The following is an 8,966-nucleotide window of genomic DNA, read 5'->3' as shown; positions in this document are numbered from 1 at the left end:
TTTACCCTACAGAAATAAATAAGTAAATAAATAACTTGTCAGCTTCTTTCTAGATGTAAAACCATAAGCCAGTCTTGTAAAACTTTGTGCAATAGTAAGGAAGACTAAGGGAGACTTGGTCAGGGGAAAAAAATGTTTCTTTGCTACCAATTCTCTTTATAATCAATGCAGTTGTGGTGGATCCCAAGTTTATCTCCTTTATAGATTCTCCATTCCAGCCTTGAGGTCATTCTGAGAAATAAATGGAGTTGGAGCTATAATGGGCATCATTTGAAGGGTCCTCAAAGGAAAACACCTCTCTCTCTTGACCACAACAAGGAAAACACCACAAGGGCTACCAAAAATATGCAGTAATACACAGCTCCCATCCCTGTAGTTCAGTGGTAAGCGTGTGCTGCTGTTGCTGCTAAGTCGCTTCAGTCGTGTCCAGCTCTGTACGCCCCCATAGATGGCAGCCCACCAGGCTCCGCCATCCCTGGGATTCTCCAGGCAAGAACACTGGAGTGGGTTGCCATTTCCTTCTCCAATGCATGAAAGTGAAAAGTGAAAGTGAAGTCGCTCAGTCATGTCCGACTCTTCGTGACCCCATGGACTGCAGCCTACCAGGCTCCTTCGTCCATGGGATTTTCCAGGCAAGAGTACTGGAGTGGGTTGCCATTGCCTTCTCTGGCTAAGCATGCAGAAAGCTAGAAATATTGAGCCTTCCATATGGGTTGACTATCTCGGATCTGCTGTGCTCATTGTGGGTCACGTGGACTTCAAGTGAATCCCAACTTCTGGATAAGAAGGTTACAGCTATTAAGTGTTGATGTGAAACCTGAAAGCACCTCTACTGGATTTCTACCAGAAATCCTACAGAAAGTCAGCCATCTGGGTTCTAATTTTCTGTACAAAGTGAAGATCTAAGTGACTTGAATTAACCTGTCCTGTGCTCCATCCCTGAGGAATACTCTGTGGCTGCTTTAGACTTCCTGGAACAAGTGGACCTCAGAAGAATTTTTCGGTTCAGATAATCTGTCTAGGGCTCTGATTTATCAGACAGTAAAGCATCTGCCTGCAATGTGGGAGACCTGGGTTCAAGCCCTGGGTTGAAAAGATCCCCTGGAGAAGCAAATGGCCTGGAAAATTCCATGGATGGAGGAGCCTGGTAGGCTACAGTCCATGGGATTGCAAAGAGTCAGACACGACTGAGCGACTTCACTCTCTAGCTCTCTGATTTATCATTTCAACTTTTGGTTGTCTTTTGAGGTAACCACAAATTAAATTCAATCAAACTTGGATCCACCAAATGAGAAAAGGGGTGCAGGCAGATTTAATCTTTTTTCTTTTAGTAATTTTTAATTCAGGTAGTGTTTTTTTCCATGTTCCATATTAAGACCTTTTTCTTTTTTTTTTTTAACTTTGACTTGGAATAAGTTCTTAGAGCATATTGCTTGGTTAAGTAACCTTAAATCTATATTGGAATTGTGAAGTGTCTAGTGAATTTGCCAGCCCCTTCCATTCTGAAGGAGATCAGCCTTGGGATTTCTTTGGAAGGAATGATGCTAAAGCTGAAACCCCAGTACTTTGGCCACCTCATGCAAAGAGTTGACTCATTGGAAAAGACTCTGATGCTGGGAGGGATTGGGGGCAGGAGGAGAAGGGGACAACAGAGGATGAGATGGCTGGATGGCATCACTGACTCGATGGACGTGAGTCTCAGTGAACTCTGGGAGTTGGTGATGGACAGGGAGGCCTGGCATGCTGTGATTCATGGGGTCGCAAAGAGTCGGACACGACTGAGCGACTGAACAGACTGACAGACTGACTGACAGGCTGAGTGGAACAAAATAGGTTTTGATGTAAAAGCCAGTAAATGCAGGGACTCCACTTTAGGAGCTCCTAAAGCCTCCTCTAGATCAGGTCTAAATAGTATAGAAAACTGAGGTAGAAAGAGTGTGGTTTCTGCTCAGGTCAAGGGATTCACTGACCTGTCCTTACAAGTCCAAAGCAATGTGAGCAGAGCCTCAACCTAAAATCCATTTACCATTCCCAGATCTTTGCATGATGTTTGACAAGGATTCCCAATACACATGTGCCCAAATGTTGAAGGTATTAGACAGTCTGTAGATGCAGTAATTGGGCTTCCCAGGAGGCTCAGTGGTAAAGAATCTGCCTGCCAATGCAGGAGGCTCAAGTCGGACCCCTGCATCAGGAAAATCCTTTGGAGAAGGAAATGGCAACCCTCTCCAGTGTCCTTGCCTGGAAAATCCCATGGACAGTGGTGCCTAGCAGGCTACAGTCTGTGGGGTTGCAAAGAGTTGGACGCGACTCGGCGACTGAGCATACACGCACACGCCGTGATTGCCCAGAGTAGCTTTGCTCTCAACCCGCTGGTATGTCTTTACATTATTCATTTTGAGATTCAGAGGTGAGAGACGGGTGATGTAGAACTCTGGTTTTAATAATTACAACTTAAACTATCCAGTTATGTTCCGTTCTGCAAAGGGACGTGAGGGAGTTACCCAAGATTACTGAAAAGTCTTTCCATTTAATGAGACAGTCTGATAATTTCCTAGTTTTGTATGTTTGATTCAATAAAAATCCTTCAAAGTAGCCTGGAACCATCTGATGCAGAGTCTGGATTTCTCCACAATAAATCCCTCTGCCAAAGGCAGGTGCTGCAGACTTTCTACTGGCAGGAGTGAAGCAAATCCGGGGGTAGAACTATCCTGACGTGGGGTCATTTTCCTCTAGGAGCTCAGTCTTGATACAAGTGTCAATGCGGGAGTCACACTCCTTTGGAGGGTTGTGGTATCACCTGAGAGGACCTGCCAGCCGCATCTGGGCCACAATGTTGGCATTATTTGAAGTGGCAGGCAAGATGCCTACATTCTGATGTGTTTGGGTGAATGAGCCAGCCAGGGAGAGGTTGGATGATTGAGAAACAAGGGATTCTTGGTTAAACTGAAGTGTTCATTTGGGAACCAAAAATCTTAGCAAAAATAATCTCTTGGACTTTGAGCCACATATTTCCCCTAAAAAGTATGTATTTTTTTTTTCCCAGTGAAATTTTGTTGGGGGTTATGTTATTGAGGAATGAACTGAGTTGACTATGTGGAACTGTTATTTCATGGCATACTGTCCTAGAAATCTGAAGACCGGCAAGAGATTTAAAAATTCCAACCCTTGTTGTAACTTTTTAAAAAGTTGTGATATTATCAACATGAATCAAGTTTTAATCTCCCGTATAATGGGTGGATGAGGCTGCCCGCTGAAATTCAAATTTCTTTCTTTGAATTCTCAGGCATGGTTTGGCAGTGCAAGAACTCTGTAATATTAACAAATTCCATAAAAAATAAATATATGGGGGGAAAAAAGATCATCTCTACAGTTTCTAGCTTTTTATGTGAATTTCATAATGAAGATCCTTTCAACCAAGGAAGAGCAGATCATCTTAATGTGTATGCAATGCAGGGAGGGTGGTTCTCTAAAGGGAAACTCTCACGGGAAGAAGTAGGGAAGGAGACTGGGCAGACAAATGGAAGATTACACGGTTCAGTGAAATCAGAATCTCTGATGAAACAGGCATTTGGAGTTAGGTGGTAATGAACTAGGGAAGTAAGACTTGGGTAAGGAATAGGGAGGGAAATCATAGAGACAGCCAAGGTGAAGTGAAGTTCTGGGCATCTTGACAGCAGAGCCTGTCTATCAGGTGGGAAAGAAATAGATGACCCAGAGAAACTGGACTTGCTTTCATTTTTCCTTATGTTGCAAGTGTATTATAAACATTACTTTCAGCAAAACTGGTAAGGCCAAAACAATGCCATTCTGGGAAACAAATTTTTTTGTAAATTTTTACCACACCCTTTGTGAATTTTTTGCCACAAGCGATTTCACAAATTTTTACCTCCACCTCCTACTACTTCACACTCTTATACCATAGCAGGATACTCATTTATCCCCCTTTGTCATAGTGAAGGTTATAGAGCTAGGAACGGAGGACCGACCAAACAAAGCCTTCCAGTGTAGACCCACTATTCTTGGTCTGCAGTATCCAGCTCCTTAACTCTCATCTCCAAGGAGCTTTGGAATTCCCAAGGGGCTTGGCTGAGTGGTAGAGAACCCACCTGCCAATGCAGGAGGGGCACGAGACATAGGTTTGATCCCTGCGTCAGGAAGAGCCCCTGGAGAAGGAAATAGCAAGCCACTCCAGTATTCTTGCCTGGGGAATTCCATGGAAAGGAGCCTGGAAGGCTACAGTCCATGGGGTGGAAAAGAACCAAACAGGAATGAGCAACTAATTACACACAGCTGGGCTGCTGCTTTTAGAATAAAAGCTCAGGGACTTCCCTGGCAGTCCAGTGGTTAAGAATCTGCCTTGAAATGCAGGGTAAAAGAGTTTGATCCCTGGTTGGGGAATTAAGGTCCCACAGGCCACAGAACATCTCTGTATGTGCTACAGTGAGAGAGAAGCCCATGGGCCACAACAAAAGATCCTACATGATGCAACTAAGACCTGACCCAGCCAAAAATAAAGAAAATATTAAAATGAAAAAAAGAATAAAAGCCTAGATCAGATGTGCCAGATTGAGAGCCCTGAGGAAAAGTATGTCCAGTCTTTGGCTCACCTGCATTCCATGATAATTATATAACGACAGAAACATATAATTAAAGATATTCCAAAGTGCACCGATGCGTACATATTTATTTCTTTGACTTTAAAAAAATGTCCTAATATTTCAAAATTTAAAAGATTTGCAAAATTGTAGAAAACAGCATTTTTTTTTCTCCTTCTGAGGGTTTTATAGCATGCTAAATTGATTTAGCACGGGTCTCATTTTTGGAAGACTTAGTGCTGGTCTTATTTTTTAGAGCATTTAAGGTGCCCAAGAAGAGAGTGGTACCTGCATAGACCACAAACTTGGAAACCTGCTTTTGGGTTCATGAACTTAGGCCAAGGATCCTTTTTCCTAGTACTGAGTTTTAAAGGTAGGAGTTGAATCATGACTAATGGTCATATTTACCTCCTAAAAACAAAATGCTGAAGAACAAGAATGGGATTGAGCAAGGGGACCTCTTCAAGTCAGAGCCTGCTGGTAGCCCCAGCTGGACCTGACAACAGCCTTACACACCGGTGTCCTTCAAAAGATTAAAGAATGAAGCTGTTGGAACTTTCTTCTCTTCAACAGTCTCATTCTTCCAAAAGATAAATCTGAAACAGCAGCTTACACTCAGTTCTTGGCACGAGGAAACTGGGACAGAGTGAAACAAGTGCTGACCTTGGAGTCAGCTGACCGCTTTGCACTGGGTGATGGAGGGCAGCATGCTCAAAGTAGCTGGATCTCAACTTTCTCCTTGGAAAAGTGGGGATACTAACACCCACTTCATAAACTAAAATATAAGTAAGGAATCTAGGAGGTTAGAAATGCTCTTGAAGTGCTAGTTTTCTTTGGCCGTAACCAGACTAGTTTGAGAGTAGAAGCTCAGGGTCGTAGAGTGAGATCTGTGCATTCAGATGTAGGAGAAGGATATAGCAAGATGAGGGAGCTCTGGGTTGATGATATTGATTTTATTAATAAAAGTAAAAATTAAGAGCAAAAGAGAAGTGGAAATGGGTGGGAGAAATAAAGTGTAAGTAAAGGGGGAAAGGTGGAAATTAGGTGCTCTGAAGATGGATGTATAGAATTTACAAGGGATTCAGTAGACTTCCCAGTGATAGTGTCCTCTGGAGGTGTGTGGTCCTGAAATGAAGGTGATGCCTGCTAGGCAACTGTATGGTTCTATAGCACCACGCAAGTACGCATGTGCGGACACAGAACTCGTAGATGGTTGGGATTATCTGAGGCCAGACTTTTTGCAAGGCAAGTGTGGAAAAAAGAGAGAGGCAAGGCAATGCAAAGTATTTTCAAGGGAGTAATCAGAGTGGTAATTATGGAATTTAAGCTAAATAAGGAAAGAAGAAAAGATAGTAGGAGACTTTCCTGAAAATACAAGGGAGCAGTATGAATATTTCCACTTCTGGTATGAATTATGTTGCCTTTCCCCTTAGAAAGCCACTTTCGTTTTAAAATAATCATCTTTTTATCTCCCTCACATTAGCAAACTAAATCCAGAAGTTTATTAACAGACTAATACAACATGAGCAAGAACAGTTTATTCTAAAATATATGAGTACTTAAATATTACATCAACAAATGAAAGAAAAATAACCAAATGACCATATCACAAGATATGGTATCAGTTATCTATTGCTGTGTAACAAACTGCAAACTTTGTGGCATGAAACCATTTTGTTACACTCCTGGATTCTGAGGGTCAGTAATCAGGGCAGAGCATAACAGAGACCGTTTGTCTCTGTTCCACAATGTCTAGAGATGGACGGAGGAGACTCGAAGCCGGGGATGACTTCATGACTGAGGGACAGAATCATCTGGAGGTATCCTTACTCATTTGTTTAGCACCTGGTGCTGGCTATTGGCTGGGGCCTAAGCCGGAGTGTCAGGTGGAAAATCAATGCATGCCTCTCCAGGTACTTTCTCCATGGGTAAATCCGACCTTCCTTATAGCATGGCTGAAAGATTCCAAAAATGAACATCCCAAGAGAAGAAAGTAAAAGTATGGAAATTTTATGATCCAGTTTCAAAAGTAATATAGTATCACTTCTGGCATACTCAATTTGTCCAGGCAATCAAAAGATCTTTCCAGGTTCAAGGAGAGATGATACAAACTCAATGGAAAAGGTGTCAAGTGTGGGAGATTGGACATAATGTTGTGACTTCTTAAAAAACATAACCTGTTATAGAAATTGAAAAATTGATCAAATTCAGCATCTCTTGCCATCGTAAAACTTAGATGGAAGAAAATAGAAGGAAGGGTATATATCCAAAATAATTGAAAGAAGGATGACAAAAACATATCTCCACATCCATGTTCATAGTAGCATCGTTCACAATAACAGGTAGAAGGGACCCACGTGTCTGCTAACAGATAAATGAATAAACAAAACATGGTATATACATACAATGGACTACTGTTCAACTTTTAAAAAGAAAAAATTTCCCATACATGCTACAACGTGGATGAACGTCAAATTCATTATGCTCTGTGAACTAAGCCAGTCACAAAAAGATAAATACTGTATGATTCTACTTATGTAAGTTAACTAGAGAAGTCAACCTCATAGAAACAGAAAGTACAATGATGGTTGGCAGGCACTGAGGGAAAGGGGAAAATGAGGAGTAGTTATTTCATTTGTGCAGAGTTTCTGTTTTATAAGATGAAACAGTTCTGGAGATTGGTCACTCAATAATGTGAACTTAACACCACTGAACTGTACAGTTAAAAGTGGTAAATTAATAAAAAAGTGGTAAATAGTAAATTTTATGTATGTGTATTTTATCACAATTTAAAAAAAAGAAATTGAAGGAGACTTTCTAGCTCTGCTTAAAGCCCTGTAGGAGGGCTTGTCTGGTGGCTTAGTGGTAAAGAATCTGCCTGCCAGTGCAGGAGACAGGGGTTTGATCCCTGATTCAGAAAGATCCCACATGCTGTGGAGCAACTAAGCCTGTGCACCACAACTATTGAGCCTGTGCTCTAGAGCCGGGGAACCGCAACTGCTGAAGCCCATACGCCCCAGAGCCTGTGCTCCACACAAGAGAAGCCACCGCAGTGAGAAGTCTGCGCTGCAGCTCCAGAGTAGCCCCTCTAGCCGCATCTGGAGAAGAGCCTGCGTAGCAATGAAGACCCAGTAGAGCCAGAAATAAATAAATAAAATTAGTTAAAAAAAGAATACTGTAGGAGATACTGCATATTGGTATGCTCTAGAATGAATGCACACGTGGAAGATCAACAGCTGTTTCCCAGGCTCTCTTGTGGTGAGTGCTCAAGATGTGACTTGGTTTCCATTAAATAGAAGCACTCGTGTGAGGCTTTGACCTGGAACTGCGTCCTCTGTGGAGAAAGGCAGTGTGCAGAGCATCTGCTTTGTTGGGGTCCCCTGTGGCAGAGGTGGTGAGGTTCTGGGGCCTGCGGATATAGTACCAGCTTCTTATGAATTTGGCAGATGGCTTCTCGATTCAGCAGGATTCGACATCACCGGTGGCAGCATTCACAGTTTTGGTCAAGGCAGAGTGGTTATGGGGCCCAGGAGTTGTGTGGGTCCCTTTCCACCCACTTTAATGAAAAGCCTGGAGGCAAAATCATCATGGTCTGCATATAAAATGATTATAAACAGAATCAAAGTCACTGAATTTTAAAAGGAAAAGTACTGGAACAAATGAGTTAAACAAGGGACCAAGATTGAAGACAACTATATTTAAAAAAAACAAAAAAACCTTTTCTTTTACTCAGCAATAGTCAAGTAGAAATGTAATTTTAAAGTTTAATTCCAAATGACAATAAAAGTTAACAAGAACCAGGAACAGCCATACAAGAACTGAGCCAGAACTATTCGGCACACGGGTTCCATTTCAGTTCTTTTCTTCTCTGTTTCACCTTCAGAATACGTTCCACATTCTCCTAACCAAAATTAATGAACAACTAAAAGGAATATTATAACAGCATACTTCATGAGGATTGTCTCCCCTGAAATCTCAGTCGTAAGAAAACCTATTTTTGTCTGATCAGCTGAGCAAATCAAAATTCAGCTCTTCATTAGTTGTCACCGTTGCTTTCCATCCCTTGGTTTTACTGTTTTAACTTCTACATTAGAGTTAAGAAAACAAAAACTATACTGTAAATCAAGGCAAACTTTTTTGTTTTTACACAAAGAAGGTTAAGAGCAAAACAATTCAGAAGCAGCAGTTCTTCTGCCTCAGGGAGAGAAAATTTTAATATAACCCTTATGAAACTGTTTTCCTGGCATTGTCTTCATAAATCATGCATGTATAAGTAGTTTTCAAAGATTTAGGGAAATCAACTGTTGCACAAGGGTTGACAGGATATGTTATTTTGTTTTTGTAATTTTTTCTTTCTCTTTCTTTTTT

This window comes from Bubalus kerabau, chromosome 11 (genome assembly GCF_029407905.1).
Source record: "Bubalus kerabau isolate K-KA32 ecotype Philippines breed swamp buffalo chromosome 11, PCC_UOA_SB_1v2, whole genome shotgun sequence".
Lineage (NCBI taxonomy): Eukaryota > Metazoa > Chordata > Mammalia > Artiodactyla > Bovidae > Bubalus > Bubalus kerabau.
Note: the sequence above shows the minus strand (reverse complement) of the source record.